Genomic DNA, 9,427 nt, shown 5'->3' with positions numbered 1-9,427 from the left:
TGAGGCTGTATTCACAACTCCAAAAGTGCTAATAAACTGCTAGTTCACCTTCTATGTTCTATTTTTCTACCCATCTCCATGGAATTAAATTCCCACAATATTCTAGGTTCAATTTTCCAATTATGAGATAACATTTTTGTCACTGGCTGAGCCAAGGGCTGTTGATGTAAAAGAATGAATTATCCTAATCAATGTAAAGGATTGTTGAATTTTGCTTTGAGATATTCTTACACTGATTATCTCCCTCTAGGATGAGTTCCTTTTAGCTATTTATTCTTCTCCTTTTGCCATGGCAGCCTGTAAATAAAATGAGCTGAAGCCATAACACACAGCACATTCCATTTATAAACTATACTAGGAAGTGAAAGCCCAGATTTTGCAACCAACATATAAACAACAACTTGTTTGTGTTCTTGGTTTTGAGCATAATATAGTGAAGATAGCAACAGTACAAATATTGAAATGGATTGATAGAATTAACTGTATTGAGGAGGGAAATAACATGGACTTGTTTTTCACAGAGTATATACCATCGCTTAGATAAAATGGTAAGTTGCCTCATCCTTTTAACTTATTCCCAATTAAATAATAATAATAATCTTAAAATCATTAGTCACACACCCCCCACTCCCTCCCTTTGCTACTTATGGAAACTTCTTCCATACAATTGTGACAGTTACTTAATTTTGCTTGCTGTGTTTATGCCTGAAGTTCTTAACATCAGGCATCAGTTTTCTTACAGATAATGGTCATTAGGGTTTGCTTTCATGGAGAAATGCGCCATTCTGAGTTGCCTGAAGATACAGTGTTCTTGCAGGTGAAGACATGTTGTGTTCATTCCAGGCCCATTAAAGGAACTAGAGATGTGACTGGGACAAACAAGCATATTCCCTATGGCCACATGTCCCCATTTCCTAGCATCTTGTTTCTATTTTTATCGGATGTACTTGTGGTGCATTCTTGACAACAGAGGCTGTAGAATTACCTAGGGAGGAAATGAACCGGAAAGTCCCAGTTTATTTGATGCAAAGTTTCTATCTCAATATGTCTATGCCGCTCTGCGGATACTGTTTTAGAAAGGTGTAAGTAACAGTTTTTTCTTATGGTAGTTCCTGTATATTTGCATATAAGCCAAGCAGTTTCCATGGGGTTGTAGACATATAGTGTCTGGTGGATTTGTCTACAAGTCTTGAATCCATTGGGTTGACTTATTTGTATTGGAATTTATGAGTCACCTCCTCCCCAAATGCTCCCAAAAGTGGTGTGCAATGAAACATTTAAAGCAAAAATTAAAAATCTAATAAAAATAACAGTTGAAAAAGGTCAACATTCCAAAATACATTTTTTAGCAGTGTAGGCCAGGCAACGTAACTAAAATTGGCAATAGATCCGAGCAAAAGGATCAATGACACAATAGTATTAATAATCTTATTACTAGGAAAATAATATACTGCCTTTCATTTCAAGAAGAAATATCAAGGTGGTTCACAAACAAATCAAAGCCAACAGCAAAACCAATTATAGAAATACAGCTACCTCTAATTAAAATGCATAGTAAACTGAATACATTAAAACATCCATAATTAATATATGTAATATACGTTCCCATTAAAACAGCATTACAGTTAACAACAATCAAAGCAGGAGAGTCAAACAGGATAATGTACTGCTCAGGCAGGTAAGCTAGCTACTACTAAAAGAAGGCTAGAATAAGATATTCTTCACCAAGTGTTGAAAAGTTACAGATAGGTAGCCATGTTGGTCTGCCATAGTCAAAACATAAAAATTCCTTCCAGTAGCACCTTAAAGACCAACTAAGTTAATTCTTGGTATGAGCTTTCGTGTGCATGCACACTTCTTCAGATATACTGATATAGAAGGGTCTGGTAACTTCTGTTTCAGTGTATCTGAAGAAGTGTGCATGCACACGAAAGCTCATACCAAGAACTAACTTAGTTGGTCTTTAAGGTGCTACTGGAAGGAATTTTTTTGTGTTGAAAAGTTGGTTAAGAAGGGGCTGACAAGCCTTCCACAGGAGGGAGTTTATAGCAACAGCATGAGACTCTTCATCTCAGGGTTGTTGAGTCAAGCACCATGCTGGGCAAAAAGATTGCTGCATTGCCGGTGGTTGGACCAGATGACTCTCATGGTCCCTTCCAACTCTGCAATTCTATGATTGTAAGTTAGGACATCAACATAGAAAGCTGGCTTTATTCTGTGCCAGGTCATTGCTTTACATCGGTTCCAGAAGCTGCCAATAGCACAGAATGCAATGGCTAAGTTATCTAACTGCATGTCTAGCTGTGGACATTGTTTAAAGGTGCTGCTTTGGCTGCTGAAATGTTACTTGGCCTAGGTTGAGATTTTGGTATTAACCTATAAGCCGCTATACAACTTGGGACCGGGTTATCTGAGAGAACACCTTCTTCCATACAAACCAGCCCACTCACTAAGGTCATCAAGGGAGACCCTCGTGGTTGTACCATTCCCTGTAGGAGTATATTGGGCAACAACCAGAAAAAGGGCCTTTTTTGTGGTAGCTCCACCATAAGGTTCCAGGGTGGGTTGAAGCAATATAATCATATAACTAAAAGCAAATAAAGCAGTTTATATACAACTATAACATGATTCTAATCAAACAGCAGCACAAGTAGAGATTAAACAAGCCATTAGAGGTGGCTCCCACAAAAAAAATCCAGAACTGTTAACTGCCGGTATAAAATGGTGTCTCTTTAAGATGGAAGCTGTATAAGGAAGATGCTAGACCCGCCTTTGTGGGGAGAGAGTACCACAATTTAGGGGCTATCGCAGAGAAATCCTTTGCTAGGCCACCGTTCCCTGCACTTCTGATGATGGCAGAACTAGTGATTGGGCTGCATCTGAAGAGCCGTTTCCAAATCCACATCACTCTTCCTGAATTCTGCTGAGACAGCCAATGATGGTAGGATGGATGAATAGCAGAAAGAGGATGCCTGATGGAACTTAATTACAAAAGACAGAGAACAGGAGCTGACACATTTATTAATTGGGGTGTTAGATGCTTAGGTAACTAGAGATTGCTAATATTGACGTGTGTTTTAATCAATGGTAAAATGATTGCAAATGATACTTGTTTGCGATTCAGTATCTCCCCTCTAGGTTTTTTTTTTTAACAAAATCATTCAAGAAGCAAAGAGGAGGGTCATGAGATAAAAGTGACATTCATTTAATTTCAATAGCTGTCACTCTATGCTCTGTAGCGCAGCAATCTGAAGCAGGGATAGCCTAAGGAACTGTAGCATCAATACATCAGTGAGCTAATTAATCCTGACCTGCCACCAGAGCCTGAGGAAGTGTCAGAACTGGAGAAAGATGAGCAAATGGGTGACATTTTTCCCTTTGTGACATAAATAAGTAATGCTGATGAGTTTGCAAAACCTCTATATGCCGGCAACCTTAACCATGCTTTGCTTTTTTCTGGATGGGGTCAAAACTCCAATGAATGGATGAAAACTGCAAAAATGACTTACCGTACCTGTATTTGATTCGTAATTTATCTTATTTAAAATATGGGTTGTAACTAAAGCAGCCTCAGTGGCATAGCAGCAATTCTGTTTCTTTTCTTTTGCCTGCACACCCCACCCCAAATTCTTCTCTCGAGAGTCCCCAACCCCCTGGACCTAATTTTGAGGGTGTGGGGGTGCTGCTGCTGCTGCTGCTTCAGGGAACAGAAGTAGATAGTTCCATTCTGCAGATGCACCAACTCTTGTGCTAGTGGAATGGGAGCACTGAATATCACCTTATATCTGTAAACCCACTTGTAGTTTTTAGTTAAGTTACTCCACTGTGTGATCTTGGGACAGGCATACTCCCTCTCTCAGCCTAGCCTACCCCACAGGGTGGTTGTTGTGAGGATGAAAATGGGAGAAGGTCCCACACATGGTAACCAAGAGGAAATGTAAATAAATGTAATGAATCCATATCCCAATGTGAATTAAAGGTATGTTCCATACATTTTAATCACCCTGCATGAAGTAATCATGCTTGAACCTCCACCCATCCATGCATCCCTCACCTATCTGATTAAGTTCAACCCATACAGCCTGGTGGATCAGGCCAAAGACCCACCTGGTCCAGTGCTCTGCTCTTACAGTGGCCAACCAGATACCCATGGAAAGCCCACAAGCAGCAGCTGAGCACATCACCCTCAGTGTCTGCAAGCCATGCTATTGACCATGGTGCCAATATCTTACCAGGGGTTTTGTTTTGTTTTTATATACTATATCTTCTTATCTTGATGTTACATGATACATAACCCACACTAGCTCTTCACATTGATTCATTTTATGGACTCTACCAGGTAAACAACCTTCTAATTTGGGTTGCAGAGGGTGAATGTTAACAGACCAGGTCTACTGCATATTTAAGAGGAGGGAGTGATAAATCTTTTCCTGCAAGTGGTGCCAGTTTATTTGCATGCAACCAGACCCAGATTAAAGCAACTGGAGGACCTAAGCTAGGAGATCTTGGGAGCCCCAACTAAAAGCATCTGATCATGGGAAACAAAACCTTATTCCCTTCTTTACTAAGCACAGAAGCGCAGTGGGGGTCTGCCAGAGCAATGGCCCCGGGCACATTTTTCAGGGGGCCACTGACAGGGCAGTGTGAGGAGGATGCAATGTTCAGGCATGCATCCTTCAAGTCAGTTCGATCAGATTGATAGGAAAGGTGCATTTTTTTTGCATATTTTTAATTTGTTATTGCTCTTCGGCTTTATTGTATTGATTTTGATTTTGTAAATTGTCTTTTGGTTATCTTGGTGCAAGGCAGTATATAATAAGGTACATGCCACAACCTAGAGCACTGGGTATTGTTCGGCTTCTCTTCAAATGAATGGTAGGGTAATGCTATAGAAATGTTTCCATAGATTTCATGTACAATGCAGCTCCCACACCCAGAACTGGTTTGTATACAGAATTCTGAAAAAAAAAATGAATTTTATTTTAGTAAGCAAGATTCTGCTCTTCTTTAATGGTCATGGGAAAAGATAATTACCAAATAAATAAGTAGCTTCTTAAAAAGGAATGGCATTGTATTACGTTGGGTTTATATTGGCATTATATTAAGGTAGCAAATTAAACAAGAACTCAAGAATTAAGATGCACTTTCAGATGAAATTTATTTGCCTTTTGTATGGCTCAGAAGTAACCTTAGATTGTAAAACTAATAAACTTTAAAACAAAGTGGTGACATCAGAAAAACTGTTTTGCCTGCCTTTGGTAATATAACGTACTTCAAATAATCTCACCAGCTGGGACTGTTTTCTTGTTGTCTTGAGTATGACAGGTACAAAGTCAATAAAGACAGCAGACTTTTGAAATATTAAAAGCAAGCATTCGATTGTCTTTATTGATGTGTCAATATTGATTAGCCTGAAAAGAAAACGCATTAAACAGAACCAAGCTGCAATTTATGACCTATACTCTTACAGAGTTTCAGCACGTGCAGTTGTCAATGTGTTCCTATACTTACTTAATCCAGAAGGCATGTTCTTTGATGCCGAATAAAGAGTTTACATTCGTGAAGCAACATGTACACAGGCAACTGATTCCTCTTCATATTTGACTATGGCTTCCAATATTGACTAAATATTTGAATTAAGTTATGAGAATAGTGCTCATCTGTTTCATGAAGCTTTAAGAATAACAAGCAAAACCCCAAACCATAGCATAACAAACTCTAGGTATATGTAAATGAAATAATCACATATTCTTCTCATGTTACCTATCATTGCATACATTTTAAAGCAGAGGTGATGAACCTGTGACTCTCCAGATGTTGCTGGACTACAACTCCTACTAACCCTAGTCCACTGGGATTGGAGTGAGGGATGGTGGGAATTGGAGTTCAACATCTGGAGGGTGACAGGTTCTCCACCCTTGCAGTACAGTACCATGCACATAGATATTAATATCTACCTACCTAGATAAAGCACTACATGGGAAAAGTAATGAATGAGCTGGACTGATCTTGCTGAGGCTCCAACTCACAGTTTCTCCTCCTTTTTTTGAGACTGACGGAATGTGCACTAGCTGTGACCGCTAATTTGCATAAAACAACTTTCATAATGATGATGCTATATAATGCTCCAGCTTGCATTTCTGAGGAAAGGAATATACAGTGTTCTTCAAAAAGTCAATTAAAACAAAATTAGGTAACACATGAATGCTTAAACAAATGTCCTTTTCTTTTGGTTTTGCCTTTCCATTTTTCCTGTTTGCTAGATCATTTGAAACTAAATTATCCATTACAGTTCAAGCTGCTTTGCTAAATATACAACAAACCTTTAAGGAGTGTAATAGCTACAGGAAGGAGGAGAATTTTTGCATCTGAATTATTTCTAAAGTGCTGCGATTTAGTTCTGTTAGATTGCTTTGCCTCTTCCACCCTCCCATTCCCAAAGTTGTCAAGGAGGTTGCAACATCCTGCTGACCTCAACCTCAGACCTCAAACTATGTTGATTATATTGTTGAATCTCCCTGCTTCTTGGGAGAAAGAAAATTTCAGGTTCTGTGCTGGGAAGATTAGTTTACTTTGGGCAAACTCTCCTTGGTTCAATTAGGAACGAAATTCTGAAGTCCTCTTACCATTCCTAATGATATAATTGGGGAAACAAGAAAGTCCAAACACTTCACCCACCCCCACAAATTCATCTAATGTTCCTGTGAGCCCCCAAATCTCCCATGGGGCTTCTGCCCTCAGGGATGGGAGATGATGCTGTTGTCACTCCAGCATTTGTAGGACTTAACTGCTGGTTGGGTCAGCTTCCATGCATGGAAATGGCAGGGGAGACCCTCCAACTCTGTCCCAGCTGTCCATTGGGGACAGTGGTGACTCATTTCAATGTGAATTTGTGGAAATAAAAGAGGTAAGGATGATAAAGTGCTCCGTGCATGGTGATGAGCAGTCTGTAAAATTAAAAGGGGATCACAGCTCAAAAGGTGTCATTTGTTTGATGCATCTCAGGAGATGAAGCTGAGTTGTTCAAGTCATTGCCTTGTCTTTCCGTTACAAGGTACAACGCGGCTTATTTTGTGTGAATCTGCTTCACTTCTGGTGAAACAATGAAGCCTCCTCTGATTATCATTTAAAAGAGGCAATGGATCTGTACGGCAGCAGCTCATTTCCTTGATGTGCCTTTAGATGTCTCTCTTCCTTACCAATTCTGCCCAATCTCAGCAGGTGACTACAGTGGCACTGCATGTAAAGCTAAACTCTCTGAGGACAAATGAGGATCTTTGAAAACAGTGGCTGACAAGAAGTTAATGAAAAAGTGCGGCTCATTGCTTGCAAATACATTGCTCCTTCTCTTGAGTGTTTATGAGGAAGTAAAATTGCAAAATTCATCTGCTGCTGGTGGGGACTGATGATTCTCCCCCTCCCCCCCCGCCTCCTTTCCCAGGCTTTCAAGCAATTATCTTCCTTGTGAGAACTTTAATACTGCTTTTCTTTGAAGTACAAGTTATGTGTGTGTGCTTTATCTATCTATCTGTCTCTATATCTATATATCACACATGCACCAAGTGCTTAGATCTATATCTAAGTCCCAGAGATTTGCATCAGATCATTTTAATCATTAACCTACTTGTATATCTTTACCTAAGTACCTTTTGAAGTTTAAACTGATTCGTGATTAGATATATGGGGAATAAAGAGCTCTCTCAGCAGGGGCTAGAGAGAAGTCTTGCAAAATGCTCCTCCATCAGCACCTCCACAATGGCATAAACATAAATGCTGTAAACTAAAACTGTTTGGATTTCAAGACAGGTCACCATCATCCATGTCATGTGGCAGTGTGAATGGCTGCAGCCATGTTCACAGACAGCAGCTCAGAGATGCAACTTTTCTTAGAGGTAAGCAAAATGTAGCCCTCTGAATCTCAGTTGTAAGGAAAGTATGCGTGGAACACTTCTAGCTCCAGATCTGCAATCCTTTGCATACTTATTTGGAAGATATGAGGCATTAAAGAGTGGGTTTTCCCTTGGAAAGGAGTGGGGCAAGGGGGAAACAGCTTGGATCCATGTCTAGAAATCATGGGTCAAGTGGTTAATCACACCTGTACGTTTTCAACTAGGCACAAGTGGAAGTGTGGGCGAGCCATGAGTCAACAGTGGAGTGGAATTTTACAGGGGTTTTTTAGAAGCAGGTTTGGGGGTCAGCCTGGATTATATCCGTGGGTTGCTTCCAAGCTTGTGATTCTGTATCTGGTAAAGTTTTGGAATGCAGTGGAAGAAACTGTTGAACCACTGAGACCAGTTTCTTTGTTCATGTAATGGCCTTAGCCAGCCAGTTTTGTACAGCTATTTACATGTCCAAAGAGTGAGCTCTGTTGCCAAAGAGACAAACAGATGGGCATTTTCCCACCTCACCTGGCTGGATGCCATGTCATCCTATGACGGAGAGCAATAGGCCAAATGGGGCTGTGTGTGTCAGGTTTGGCTGGTGCTGAAAGATAGAGACACAAAGATGTGTCATGTTCTGTGCAGGACATAAAGCTGTGACTTGAGGCTTCCCTGGAAACCTAATAGGGAAACAAGATCTGTTGGAGTGTTGATGCTTTGAGCTCCTCCATCCTATGTTCGGGCTGTGTATAGGTGTAAATCAAACCATATATCCTGAAGACACTACAGTCTCCATTGACCTTCATTTCAACTAAGCCCAAACCTGTATAAGTGCAGGCACTTCTGGAGTCTCTTGCCACTAGAAGACAGGAGTTCGCACAACTGTATGCTAGATACTGAAAAAGAATGTTGGTCTATTCTTGGCAATAGATGAAGCCATTTCTCTTGCCAGACTGCCCACACATCTCTGACAAACTATGACTCTCAAGAGGCTGGGAGATAATAACATCTTACTGTGTGCATTGGCTGGTATTGATTAACTCAGCCAATATTAAGTCAACAGTGGATATAAATTTCACAGGTTTTTTGGGGGGAGGTTATTATAAAAAGCAGCTTATTGTTTTATATATCCTGTACTCATATGTACATAGGGACGCAGGTGGCGCTGTGGGTTAAAGCCTCAGCGCCTAGGACTTGCCGATCGAAAGGTCGGCGGTTCGAATCCCTGCGGCGGGGTGCGCTCCCGCTGCTCGGTCCCAGCGCCTGCCAACCTAGCAGTTCGAAAGCACTTCCGGGTGCAAGTAGATAAATAGGGACCACTTACCAGCGGGAAGGTAAACGGCGTTTCCGTGTGCGGCTCTGGCTCGCCAGATGCAGCTTTGTCACGCTGGCCACGTGACCCGGAAGTGTCTCCGGACAGCGCTGGCCCCTGGCCTCTTAAGTGAGATGGGCGCACAACCCCAGAGTCTGTCAAGACTGGCCCGTACGGGCAGGGGTACCTTTACCTTTTACCTTACTCATATGTAGCACCATCTTCAAATATCTGA

General features: G+C 40.9%; 1 protein-coding gene across 1 annotated transcript in view; it reads left to right on the top strand.

The window, feature by feature from the left end:
- Positions 1–473: 473 nt before the first annotated feature.
- The window catches only part of IL15 (interleukin 15), a 73,489-nt gene continuing 64,535 nt past the window's right edge, over positions 474–9,427 (top strand). Inside the window, exon 1 of the mRNA XM_083756100.1 lies at positions 474–548. The gene's annotated coding sequence lies outside the window, so the exon portion shown is untranslated. The remainder of the gene's footprint in view (positions 549–9,427) is intronic.

Source organism: Podarcis gaigeae (genome assembly GCF_964106915.1).
Source record: "Podarcis gaigeae genome assembly, chromosome: 9".
Classification (NCBI taxonomy): Eukaryota; Metazoa; Chordata; class Lepidosauria; order Squamata; family Lacertidae; genus Podarcis; species Podarcis gaigeae.
The sequence above is the reverse complement of the archived record's forward strand: the minus strand, read 5'-3'. Positions and strand labels throughout refer to the sequence as shown.